Below are 12712 nucleotides of genomic sequence, written 5' to 3'. Positions count from 1 at the left end.
TGTGCATATCAGTACTGGGTTTGAATTGTATAACTATCTTGCTGTATTTGTAGCAATGTTGGATCAGATGTCATAACTTGGAGTAGAACATCTGAAATCTGACTACGCCAGAATTTCACTACCCTTCCAAAATTACACAATTGTCTCACTCGCAAAATACTTTTCTCGAAAGCACTATGGCTAATTTTCTAAGTGAGAGAAAATGAGAAAATATTTTTAGAGAGAGTGAGTAGTGAGATATGAGAGCACACGTTTTCTAGATATTGAGATGTATGGGAAGAGACCTCTATTTATAGACTAGAGATTTTTGCAAAAAAAGAAAATAATTTGAAGGTGTCATACCCCAAAATTTACCCATTAATCTTGCCAAACATTCCTCGAAGCACTCCAACTTATTCTGCAAGGCACTGATCCCCAAAGGAACAAAGACCCAGCTCACAGGTGGCCAAACCCAAGAAAAGGCCCAAACTAGCTTGCTCGCTAGGCGAGCCATTCCTTCGACTAGCGAACCCTTCGTTATGACACTCGCCCAGCGAAGCACCAAATCCAGAAAAAGCCCAAACTAGCTCGCTCGCTAGGCGAGCAACTCCTTCGCCTAGCGAAGCTTGCGAACATCAGAATTTTCGGGCTTCATTCTGAGCCCATTAGGTCACAACAAGAGCATTATAAATAGCCAAGCTTCAGTCACGAAAAGGGGGACGAGGACAGACGAAGACGGACGGAAACCCTGGCATAGAAACCCTGGAGCTCAACTTAGAGTAATCCGAATAAAGAAACCCTGAAGGCCGCTCATCCGCGCCGAAGCTACCGCCGCCCAACTCCATCCGATACCAAGAGTGATCAGTCCTTTCAACATCGCCTCTCAGTTGCAAACAGGTTTGCGCATCATTACTGCTTATGCTTTTAATCGGTAATCTCTACATACATAGGGCATCATGATTAAAGTTTTGAATATGTAATTTGATTTCACATGTGAACTTCAGTATGCCTGAATATCTTGAATGTTTGTCCATGCTATTCCTGTAATTAAATGCCATAAAGTTCAGGGTTCCGGAGATCACGTTGCTGTCAAACTCAAAACCCGTCGCCGCTCGCTAGCACATCGCTAAGCGAGCCTGTAGCGAGTACTCGCTAAGCCTTCGCTAGGCGAAGCAGAAGCGAACGGGACAGTGGCTGTTTTGTTTCTTTTCTGTTCTGCCTCATGTTTATCTAATCAAGGTTTATGATAATTCTGCATTATTTGGCCTGACTTTATGACTGTTATTTTGTGGTGCAATTTTCAATTGTGCTTTATCTCGATGTTCTAACCCGTGTGCTGAATTGTGTAAAGGCTTACATATTCCCGAGGAAACGGCCGGCTAGGTATTCCACCTGACGTGTGGGATACCCTTATGGAGATGGATTCTGAATTACTTAATTTTAACGTGGAGATTCATCCTAAATTATCTAGCTGATTTTAATGTATTGATTTCATCAATTTTAACGTAGGCCTAATTACCTAATCAATTACGACTCTCTAATTAATTGTAAAACTCTGCCTTTTAATATGCGATCTTGGACCTCTCTTTGTTACCCTACGATTATGGTATTATGGTCATGTCCCGCGAACGTGGGGATGCACTTAGCAAAGACCCTTCGGTTAAATCATCATAGTCCCTCGAATGTTGCCTTTGTCCCTCGATGACCCTTCGGTGTAGCCTACGGTTAAATGATGATAGTCCCTTCGAATGCTAAGGTATCCTCACAACTGTTGCCTTCAATGACCAATCGATGACCCTACGATGACCCTTTTACATCCAAAGGATAAAACTACTTACTTCTCAATAGTAAGGACAATTTTACCCTCATAAGGATAGGAAATGCCCGTAAAGACCTTGGGTAGGTATAACTCTTAATTGCTTACTCATAAATAAATAAAAATACTTTTCGCACTTCACAAATACTAGGAAATCACCACTTGGTATACATTCATGCTAGAATCATTACTGAGTTATATTTTTCTAAACCATTTTCAAAACTAAACGAGATAACCACTTTGTATACATTCATACGAGAATCATTACGAAGTTAAATTCTCTTTTTCCAAAACATTTCCTACACATTTCTCAAACACTTTTTCAAACTAGAAAAACATAAATGATTGAGCAATTAAGAGCCCATGGATAACCATGGATACAAAGGGTGCTAACACCTTCCCTTTGTATAATGTACCTCCCGAACCTAAAAATCTAAATTAAGGTCTTTCCTGTTCTTTTCCACCTTTCCTTATTGGATAAAAGAAAAGTCGGTGGCGACTCTTGCTAACCGCGACATTTGCTTTCCAAAGCAAAACACATTAAAGTCAGTTCACTGTATGACAGAACTGGCGACTCTGCTGGGGAATTACAAAGAGAGGTCACCTTAAAAAAATCATTTATGTTTTCAAATTGTTCCTTCTTTTAAGGGAGTGTTGAGTGAAAGATCCTACACCCGGATCTAGTGTGCCTTAGGTAAGTAGCAATAGATCATCGCGACTATCCGGCGTATACTGGAATGGTTAAAATGATGGCTACGGTTAATGTGACACTTTGGATGTCCTGATGTTCCTCATGTTTACTTGAGGAAAAATTTGGCATTCGCGTGGTGTCATCAAAGCATTAACCAGACCTTTAGAACCCTAATTGACTCATCTTGGCCATTAGAAAGTAGTGAGATAACTGACTTCGGTTCCGACTGGGGTTGGTTGATACTCGATACTACACTCCTCGAGATTGGACTTTAGGGAAGCTTTGGTCAACCACTTGGTGTTGCACTGAAGTGGACTTAAAGAAAGGTCAATGATTGGAGATCCTTCTAGAACCCGGTTACTATTCTAGGACAGGTTGAACCAACCAAACTTTAGTGGGGAGGGTACTTACCTATGGAACTCATGCAAGCCTTAAAACCTAGGAATGGTCGTTGTGTGACTTGTTTGTGCTTGCTATTTACATAACATCATAACATCATAACATCATAACATCATGACATCATGGCATTGTACTAACCATTTCAAGGACTTAGGGATTTAGCTTTGCTCTGTTAAACAGGTTATGGCTTCCCGGAAGACTATCCGGATCAATCTTGTAACGATCTCTCCTCAACTCAAGGATTTAGTGTCAGAACTTCCCGATCATGCTCAGTTCATCAAGAAACATGGTTCTCTCCTCAATTTGGTTACCACTGGTTTCAGAGAAGATATGATGAGAGTGTTATTCCAGTTCTTCGATCCTAAACATCATTGCTTCACCTTCCCAGATTATCAGCTGGTACCCACATTAAAAGAATTCTCCAAGTTGCTTGGGATACCTATTCTTGATCAGACACCTTTCAGTGGTTTAGAAAGGATTCCAAAGTCTGAAGAAGTTGCCGCAGCTTTACACATGATAAAGTCCGACATTGAAACTAATTGGGTAACAAGAAGTGGAGTTAAGGGTTTACTTGCCAAATTTCTGATAAATAAGGCCCGAGAATTCTTAAAGATTATGAATGTCCATGCTTTCGAAGACGTTCTAACATTACTGATCTATGGTTTGGTGTTATTCCCTAATCCAGACCAATTCATAGACATGAATGCTATTAAGATATTCCTCACTCATAACCCTGTGCCTACCTTGCTGGGAGACATTTTGCATTCCCTTCACACTCGTACTATGAAAAGGCAAGGGACTCTCATGTGCTGTATACCTTTATTGTCTAGGTGGTTTATTTCGCACCTTCCTCAATCGGTCTGGAAGAATGAGCAAAATCTGAAATGGTCTCAAAGGATAATGTCGCTCTCCCATTCAGACATCCGTTGGTGTCCTAATCTCAGAGAAAATGTTATCCTCATCGATCGTTGTGGAGAATTCCCTAATGTACCACTCATGGGGGTAAGAGGAGGTATTACTTATAATCCTGCTTTGGCCCTACGTCAGTTTGGTTGTGCTCGAAGAGATGGTCCACATGAAATGATTATTCAGGGTACGGTGTTTGACTATGACAATGACCCTCAAGGTCTCCGTCAAAAGTTTGTACGAGCTTGGGGCATGGTGAAAAGAAGTACTTTAGGACAGGAAAATTCTATTCCTATGGAGCCTTATCTCAGATGGGTACACGCCAGAGCTCGTGAACTTGTCATGCCATATCTTGCGGTCGGACCATTGATTGTTGAACCAGGAGCTGAAGGAGGTACTTCTCAGATCATTCCTTATCCAGATATGCCTACCGATGTTGAAGAGTTGAAGAAATCCTGGATCCAGTTGAGGGAGGAGAGGGATACTTTTGAAGTTCAGTTCTGTGCTGAAAGGAAGAAAGTGTTAGAGCTCACCAGCCAGCTTAATGAGGAACGAAGACTCAATACATATCTTCGTCCGAAAAGAAGCCGTCCCTGGGAAACTTAAGCTTTCATTGTATTTTATTATTTATTGTAATGAACATTGATTAAAAATTATTAATAAAAGTTTCCCTCTTTTTGATGGTTTACGCAAAGTTAAATTCCAGGAGTCCTTGAAAACATTTCATACATTGCATAGCATAACATAACATTGCATAACAGGTACTCTAAAGGATCATATTCTCACGGTCTTCCTATTAAACAGAAAAATGGCTCTCGGACAAACTGTCAAAGATCTCCAGGCTCAGAATGCTCAATTCCAGGAGATGATGCTGAGCTTATCCAAGGGGCAGGAAGAACTGAAGGCTCTCTTGCTCGAGAAGAAGAAAGACCAGAAACCTGTGAGTTACATTAACCCGGGAAGAAGGCGTAAAGGACAGGCTGTGGGAGTCAAGATTAGACTTCCGAAAGATCAAGAAGAGGAAACAGAAAATGATTTGGAAGATGAGAATGCTGATCCTCTTAACCCGGAGGACGATGAGGAAGATTATGAAGATGAACAGTACTCTCCAAAAGAGGATAAGTATAAGTTGCTGGAAGAACGTATGCTAGCCATGGAGGGTCAAAAGGCGCCCGGTCTGGATTTTGAAGGCTTGGGACTGGTCTCTGATGTGGTCATTCCCCGCAAATTTAAGATCCTCACTTTCACTAAGTACGATGGTGCGTCTTGTCCTCAGATGCATCTGAGAGCTTATGTGAGAAAGATTCAGCCGTATACCACTGATAGGAAGCTTTGGATCCATTTCTTCCAAGAGAGTCTGTCTGAAACACAGTTAGAGTGGTACTATCAGCTCGAAAGCTCTAACATCCGCACCTGGACTGATTTAGCAACAGCTTTCTACAAGCAGTACCAGTATAATTCTGAACTAGCGCCTACTCGGCTACAGTTGCAGAATATGACTATGGGATCTAAAGAAAGCTTCAAAGAGTATGCTCAAAAATGGAGAGATTTGGCTGGCAGAGTCAAACCCCCTATGACTGATCGGGAATTAGTAGACATGTTCATGGGTACACTGACTGGCCCATTCTACAGCCATCTACTGGGAAGTTCTTCATCGGGTTTCACTGAACTTATATTGACAGGTGAGCGTGTTGAAAGTGGCATCCGAAGTGGAAAGATACAGGCGGCTACCTCTGCAAGCACCAAAAGGTCCTATCAGGGGAGGAATGAATCAAATGCTGTGTACGGTCAAAAGGGTCGTAACAAGAAAAATCGTGACCATACCATTGGAGCAGTTACGATTGCAGCGCCGCCATCTCAAAACTTCCAGCCCAAACAAGACAAGCCAAGAAGGCAGTTTACCAGGATCAATATGACCTTGGCACAAGCACTGCAGAGGATGCTAAAGGCAAATCTGATCACCCTCAGAGATCCTCCTACGAAACCCAACACTGCTTCTTCTCGTTATAATCCCAATTCCAGGTGTGCATATCACTCCGATAGCCCCGGGCATGATACAAATGATTGCTGGTCATTGAAGAATAAAGTCCAGGATATGATCGACGCTGGGGAAATTGAATTTGAGCCTCCGGAGACTCCCAATGTCATCACTGCACCTATGCCTAATCATGACAAGGCTGTTAATGCTATAGATGACAACTCTCACATTTCTAACATAGCTGACTTAGCATCTCCTCTCCTGATCATCAAGAAGGATTTGTTGCAAGCTGGTTTATTTCCAGGTTGTGCTGAAAATTGCGATCTCTGTATACTCCGACCGAACGATTGCCTGAAATTGAGGAATGGTATTCAACGGCTGATAGATGATCGTACAATTCTCTTTGAAAGGAGGACCAAGGTGGAAAGCACTGTTGAAGAAGTATCTGTGATTGCAAGGTCCAAAATTCCAGTGAAGATTACTGCTCCCAGGGTACCTATGAAGATTACTGCTGAGCCCAAGGTAGCTCCCCTAATCATTACTGCACCTGGCCCAGTACCGTATTCCTCAAGCAAAGCCATTCTGTGGAATTATGGAGGTGATGTTTACATCCATGGCGTAAAGCAAGTTGGTAATTCTACTAATCCTAATGACATTGTTGGGACTAGTAAAGTTACTCGAAGCGGAAGGATCTTCTCTCCAGAAATCTCACCTCCCGCCCTTGAAACTCGAGGAAAGGAACCAGCAGTCAACCCTTCTCAGTCAGAGACATTGGTCGAAGTTGCTACTGAAGATGTTGCCAAACAGGAAATGGAAGAAGTGTTGAAAATTATCCGCAAGAGTAATTTTGATGTGGTAGAACAGTTGGGGCATACCCCGTCTAAGATCTCGATGTTATCCTTGTTGTTATCTTCTGAATCTCATGCCCATGCCTTGATGAAATTCTTGAAGACTGCTCATGTACCTCAGGAGACCTCCGTCGATCAGTTCGAAAATTATGTTGCTAACCTGACTGTTGACAATGGCCTAGGTTTTTCCAATGCTGACCTGACACCAGCAGGGAAGAATCACAATAAAGCTCTGCATATCTCCATTGAGTGTAAGGGGATCACCTTGTCTCATGTATTGATCGATAATGGCTCTTCTTTGAACGTGATGCCGAAAGCCGTGCTCGATAAACTTGACTGCAAGAGCATTGAACTGAAGCCTAGTGACATCGTGGTGCGTGCTTACGATGGTGCGAAGAGTGTTGTTCATGGTGAAGTGGTTCTCCCTATCAAGATAGGACCTCAAGTCTTCAACGCTACCTTTCATGTAATGAACATTCATCCCGCCTATTCTTGCTTGCTGGGACGCCCTTGGATTCATGGGGCAAGTGCTGTAGCTTCGTCTCTCCACCAAAAGCTGAGATATCCAATAGAGGGTAAGATTGTCACTGTGTGTGGGGAAGAAGAGTATATTGTCAGTAGTGTGCATACTTTCAGATACGTCGAGATGGATGGAGAATTCTTTGAGACTCCTTCTCAGTCATTTGAAGTGGTTCCTCCGCCCAGTCCTGCCCTTAAGCCAACTTCCCTTGTGCCCAAGGTTGTTCGTGCTCCTCCTACTATGATTTCTCTGAAAGATGCTCAAGCTGTGGTTGAAGATGGTGGTCGTACTGGCTGGGGTCAACTGATCAATGTACCGTACAAGTCTGATAAATTTGGCCTGGGATTTAACTCTGAAAATATAGTCAAAGACCAGATTAATGCTGTAGAAGATGCTGACAGCGATTGCGACCTGGATAGCTGGGTTTACCCAACAATTGGTGACGGACTCAACAATTGGAAGGCTGAAGACACTATCCCGATTTCCTTTAGTCAGGAGTAATTGTTATTGTCTATTTTAGTATTGCAAATTTTTTCAGTTTTAATGTTTACAATTGAACTTCTTAAAGCATTGTGTCAATGCCCGGGGCACAATAGCTAATTTGTTAAGGGTGTGTCATTTCATAAGCATATTCATATTCAATAAATCAATGGACCTTTTGCATTCAAATATTGCGCTCTTTATCTTTCCTATCGTCTTTTAAACAAGTTGTGCTCTCTTACACACACTCACGTAATAAATTGCAGATCCATACCCACTCTGGATCCTGTTGATAATAGTTCTACTACTGTTCATTATGACTTTGAAAATCCGATCTACCAAGCCGAGGATGGAAGTGAGGAAGATTGTGAAGTACCTGGAGAACTTGCCAGACTGTTACTGCAAGAAGAAAGGACCATACAGCCGCATGAAGAGTCAATCGAAATTGTAAATCTGGGTACTGAAGCAGACAGAAAATAAGTCAAAATAGGAGCAGGCTTGGAAAACAGTGTCAAAGAAAGATTGATTCAGATGTTACATGACTATGTAGAGATTTTCGCTTGGTCTTATGAAGACATGCCCGGATTGGATACTGATATAGTAGTGCATCGTTTGCCAATGAAGGAAGATTGTCGTCCTGTTAAGCAAAAGGTTCGCCGCATGCGTCCTGAAATGTCTGAGAAAATCAAAGCCGAAGTTATGAAACAATTCAATGCCGGTTTTCTAGCCGTTACTTCTTATCCTCAATGGGTTGCTAATGTGGTACCAGTGCCGAAGAAGGATGGTAAGGTGCGAATGTGCATAGATTACAGAGATTTGAATAAAGCGAGTCCCAAAGATGACTTTCCACTCCCGCACATCAATGTTCTGGTAGATAACACCGCTCAACACAAAGTATTCTCCTTCATGGATGGATTCTCGGGTTATAACCAGATTAAAATGGCACCTGAGGACATGGAGAAAACTACGTTTGTGACGCAATGGGGCACTTTCTGTTACAAAGTAATGCCATTCGGTCTGAAGAACGCCGGGGCAACGTACCAGCGTGCTATGGTAGTTTTGTTCCATGATATGATCCATCATGAAATAGAAGTATATGTGGATGACATGATAGCCAGATCTCATACTGAAGAAGAACATCTCGATCATTTATACAAATTGTTTGAGAGGTTGAAGAAATACAAGTTGAGATTGAACCCGAACAAATGCACCTTTGGAGTAAGATCCGGTAAACTCTTGGGCTTTATTATCAGTGATAAAGGAATTGAGGTTGACCCGGCGAAGGTGAGAGCTATTCAAGAAATGCCAGTTCCTCGTACGGATAAAGAAGTCAGGGGTTTCTTGGGACGGTTGAATTACATTGCCCGATTTATCTCCCATTTGACCGCTACCTGCAAACCCATCTTCAAATTACTGAGGAAAAATCAAGAAATGACATGGAATGATGAATGCCAAGAAGCTTTTGACAAAATCAAGAAATATCTCCAGGAACCTCCAATTCTGATACCACCAGTTGAAGGAAAACCTCTAATCATGTATTTGACCGTGTTAGAAAATTCAATGGGGTGTGTGTTGGGGCAACATGACGAGTCTGGTCGAAAAGAGCATGCCATATACTACCTTAGCAAAAAGTTTACCGACTGTGAAACAAGATACTCACTGCTCGAGAAAACTTGCTGTGCTTTGGCCTGGGCTGCTCGCCGACTAAGACAGTATATGTTGAATCATACCACTTTATTGATTTCTAAGATGGATCCTATCAAATATATATTTGAGAAACCTGCTCTCTCCGGGAGAATAGCAAGGTGGCAGATGATTTTAACAGAGTATGACATCCAGTATACTACCCAGAAGGCAATCAAAGGAAGCGTGCTAGCTGATCATTTGGCTCATCAAGCGGTGGAAGATTACCAATCTATGAATTTTGAGTTCCCAGATGAGGATGTCATGCTTGTTACTGATCATGAAAAACCTGGACCGGATGAAAGACCCGAACCGGGATCCCGATGGACTATGGTGTTTGATGGATCTTCTAATGCATTGGGCCATGGTGTTGGGGTTGTAATTATTTCTCCCGGGGGTTACCATACACCTTTCACTGCTAGACTATGTTTTCATTGTACCAATAATATGGCTGAGTATGAAGTATGTATTTTGGGACTCAAGGCTGCTATAGACCTGCGAATCAAGTTTTTGAGTGTGTACGGAGACTCAGCATTAGTAATCAGTCAGATCAAAGGAGAATGGGACACTAAACATCCGAATCTCATCCCTTATCGAGAGCGGGTGTTGACATTAATCCCGTACTTTGAAGAGATTACATTTGAATATATTCCACGGGAAGAGAATCAGTTGGCGGACACACTGGCTACCATGTCATCTATGTTCAGAGTCAGATGGGACAGTGAAGCTCCCAGGATCACTATTGAACGATTAGATGAACCAGCATATTGTTATGAACTTAATACTGAGGTAGTACAGGAGAAACCTTGGTTCCACGAAGTAAAAAGATACTTAGAAGCTCAGGAATACCCTGAAGGGACATCCATCAATGACAGAAAATTCCTGAGGAAGTTCTCCGCTAAATTCTTTTTGAGTAATGGAGTATTATACAGACGTAATCACGATTCGACTCTGCTTCGCTGTGTAGATAAAAAGGAAGCAGAAAAGATTATGGAAGACATGCATGATGTTATTTTTGGGACTCACTCTAGTGGACATACGATGGCCAAGAAGATTCTGAGATCAGGGTATTATTGGTCTACCATGGAAGCTGATTGCCACCACCACTCCAGAACCTGTCACAAGTGCCAGATCTATGCGGATAAAGTACATGTGCCTCCTGCTCCCTTAAACGTGTTGACAACCCCTTGGCCCTTTGCAATGTGGGGCATCGATATGATTGGAGAGATTAAACCTACTGCTTCCAATGGACATCGTTTCATTCTTGTTGCTATTGATTACTTTACAAAGTGGGTAGAGGCAGCCTCATTTGCTTATGTTACCAAGAATGTGGTGGCACGATTCCTCAAGAATAGTCTTATTTGTCGATACGGCATCCCTGAAAGAATTATCACTGACAATGGTACTAATTTGAACAACAAGATGATCACCGAACTCTGCACGCAGTTCAAAATAAAACACCATAACTCCTCTCCATACCGGCCAAAAATGAATGGCGCCGTGGAGGCTGCTAATAAGAATATCAAGAAGATCATACAAAAGATGACAATAACGTACAAAGACTGGCATGAGATGTTACCGTTTGCTCTCCATGGTTATCGCACTTCAGTGCGCACTTCGACAGGGGCAACTCCGTTCTCTTTAGTCTACGGAATGGAAGCCGTTTTACCAGTGGAAGTTCAGATTCCCTCTCTAAGAATCATGAAAGAGGCAGGTTTAGACGAGGATGAATGGATTCAGACTCGACTCAATCAAATAAATTTGATTGATGAAAAGAGACTCGCGGCTGTTTGTCATGGGCAGATATATCAGAAGCGCATGACCCAGGCATTCAACAAAAAGGTCAAGAGACGGGTGTATCAAATCGGCGAATTGGTGATAAAGCGTATCATTCTACCACAAGGTGATCCCAGGGGCAAATGGACTCCCACATACGAAGGGCCATTTGTAGTTAAGAAGGTATTCTCTGGTGGAGCCATGATACTTGCTACGATGGATGGCGAAGACTTCCCACATCCCGTGAATGCAGACATAGTTAAAAAATACTACGCATAAAAGAGACCCGCTAGGTCGACGTACCTAGGCAAAAGTAAGGGCATCCCGACGAACCAAAAGGGTTCGGGCAAAAATTAGGGATAAACATATAAAAAGGTACACCCGGCAAGTCGAAAACCTGAAAAGGCGACTTGGGCAAAAAAGGGTATCCTGGTGGACTGAAAACCTGAAAGGGCGGTCCAGGCAAAAATTAGGGATTAAAAGCGTATGACTATGTCCCGTTCTCAGACAGCTTTATCCAAGTTCAAGGGACTGAACAAGCCAATCAATTCTATCCGACAGCAGGAGATGAGATACTCGAAGACATAATGACAGTAGTGGAATTAAAATCAATAGGACTTTTTCTGCATAGCTTTCTCTTTGTTCTCCTGACAATTTCCTCTTACTAGGATTTATGTCTCCTTGTACTCAAATTGCCTGTTTACAGGCCCTCTTTCAAAATCAATACAATTTTATTTCCAAAAAGATGATTTCGTTTTTACTTTTCTGTTTTGTTTGCGTAAGCGTCCATTGATTTAATTGGAATTGATTTATGCATTTGAATATGATCAATGTTTACAAAAAATGCATGCCTAGAATAGTAATGGCGATTACTACAAGACTTCAGGATCGAGGAGAAGGTCTAACCATGCTTTCCGATGAATCCGTCGCTAATTCTATTCCCCAACAAGAACCAGCTATTTCCCAGAAGAGGTTGGCATCGCCAGACAGACTGGTCATCTCTTCCATCCCCAGCCGGGCTCTGTTGATTGTTTCCACCATCAGATAGAAATCAAGTATCCCCAGCTAAGAAAGGATCACCGATACCAGTATCTCCAACCAGAAGACTGAGATTTATTTCCCCAGTAGAGTCCTCGGGAAGAACTTTTCAGATGCATAATCCATTCAGTATATCATTTCACAGCATACGCCTGCATACATTGTTCGCATTTAGTTTCAGAAACATAAAACATCTCATGCATCATGACATAGCATGAAGCTAACTTTATTTTTTAGGTTAATTATCCTCCTGATACAGTCAAAACAAAGATCCATTCAGACGGACATCGTTATCAATTACATTCGGGATTCAACTACATCTTTCAGATACACTCCATGTCAACATTCATTCTGACATCCTCCTAACAATGGCATCTATAAGCCCATCCCCAGACATTTATTGCAAATACAGCATATACAAGTACTATCAGATACAGCCTAACGTACGGTCCATTCTGACCTTCAACAACTCCAATACAGTCTAACGTACGACCCAGTTAGACCTTCAAGTCCTCAGATGCTACCTAGTGTACGTAGTCTAGCGTACGACTACCCCTTTCATTATCATATTCAGCCTAACGGATGGCTCTTTCTGCTA

This window comes from Lathyrus oleraceus, chromosome 1, assembly GCF_024323335.1.
Source record: "Lathyrus oleraceus cultivar Zhongwan6 chromosome 1, CAAS_Psat_ZW6_1.0, whole genome shotgun sequence".
Classification (NCBI taxonomy): Eukaryota; Viridiplantae; Streptophyta; class Magnoliopsida; order Fabales; family Fabaceae; genus Lathyrus; species Lathyrus oleraceus.
Note: the sequence above shows the minus strand (reverse complement) of the source record.